The sequence below is a fragment of the Dysidea avara genome, chromosome 7, assembly GCF_963678975.1.
Source record: "Dysidea avara chromosome 7, odDysAvar1.4, whole genome shotgun sequence".
Lineage (NCBI taxonomy): Eukaryota > Metazoa > Porifera > Demospongiae > Dictyoceratida > Dysideidae > Dysidea > Dysidea avara.
This window is the reverse complement of record NC_089278.1, coordinates 31,490,899-31,492,720: the sequence shown is the minus strand read 5'-3', so window position 1 is coordinate 31,492,720 and position 1,822 is coordinate 31,490,899.

The following is a 1,822-nucleotide window of genomic DNA, read 5'->3' as shown; positions in this document are numbered from 1 at the left end:
TTTTTGGCTCATATAGGTAGCCCCATCAATAAGGCCTCACTAGCTAACAACACTATGACAGTGTTACGATATATCCATGATACTGTATTTTCAAAAAAAAATGCAGGGTTCCAATTGTCTGGGCCTTTTGTGGAGCACTTAATTGTTATAAACATCATGCAGTGTTACTTCTGTGCTACTGTGTGGTCATGTTTGGTCTCTGTAAATGGGAACTAAGTAATGAGATCTTGTAGCAACTAATAACATTTCTATGGCTACTATTGCAGTGCAGTGATATTAATGTGTTGTATCTTAGCAACTAGCAAAATTATGTAAACAAACTCAAGATAAATGGCTATCCAGGAAACACAGTAATTTGTAAAAGCCTTACATAGCTATAATATAATTTTTACAACCTTTAAAATTTCTCCCAAGAGAATGAATCAGAAAATCTTTACATGTTGTAAATACTTTAAACAGTTACAGCCCATGTTGTTATTGTACAAGTATACTTCATCGCCTTATGATTGTCATAGCCACACTTTTATTTTTGTCATAATATTTATAATATATTTCAGTCTCATCAGTGGTTCCACACTGGTATTGCACCATCAGTTCATTATGAACTGATGATTGTGCTTATATCAACTTTAAAGAAAGAAATGCCAAAATAGTGATTTGAAAGTACATCAAAACTAACTAGGTGCTTCCTTAAACTGATCATGTTATCATACAATGCCTAATTTGTGGGACCTCATTAAATACTATCTGAGGCCTTATAACCACTTCATGGAAATGTTAGCGATTGTTATGGTCATTGTGCTAATATCCTGTGTGCTGTGTGTGTATTGTTGATACAAGCACATTCACATGCAATAAATGTTTATGTACCACTCTGCGTGGGCAATTCAAAGGCACCGCCAGTGCCATAATTTGTATATTACACTGCTGCAGACCGCAGCGAGTGCATTATAACTTATAACGCACTGGTTGCGGTTTTGTAGACCACGAGTGCATTATAAGTTATAATGCACCGACCGCAGTGCAATATACAGATATCAATAATAACAATAATTATGGACATAACACACGTATATACTGAAAACTATACCATACTACTACTTATTACCTAAATATATACTTATTACTACCACTTAACCAATGTCCAAGTCAGGAAATTCGTCCTCAGCAGTAGGGAATACTGGCGGAGTATCATTTTCGCATTGTACCTCCACAAAGTCACAGATAGTTGCTGGAGAAGTTGGCGCCTAGCAAAATTTCTAGGTAAACCGTTTCTAACAGTTGTTCTGTCAGCTATGGATCGTAAAATTGATAGGGCATATGGTGACCAAACACCAAAGGTTTCACATACAAGAGGGATAAAATCTCCTCCATTATCATTCACAATATCCTGGTATTGGTTGTCCTTAGCTATCTCACCAACGGCAGTGGCCACCCCAGCCTGAGAAGAAGTAGAAGATATGACAGCAGACTGAGTGGAAGATATTTCACTGGCTGCGGTTTTGTGCAGCATAGCACAAGTGCCGGTGGCGAAGACCACTACGACACCTCACCTAATAGGTGGAAAGACACTTCGAAGATCACTCGAATTCTTTTATAGCCTGACATGTAAAGGTCGATTATGGGCCATAACGTCACCTATACGTATAATGTTTTCAAGCAGCCAATGGCGATCGAAAAAGCCAACGCGGGTGGCCACAACTCTAGTCTACACATATCAACGTACTTATACACCTTACTAGTCTGGTGCCATCTTAGCCCAGATTAAACTGTAGTCCACTTCGACAATGACTCAATAAAATATATTCTAAATAATACTAAC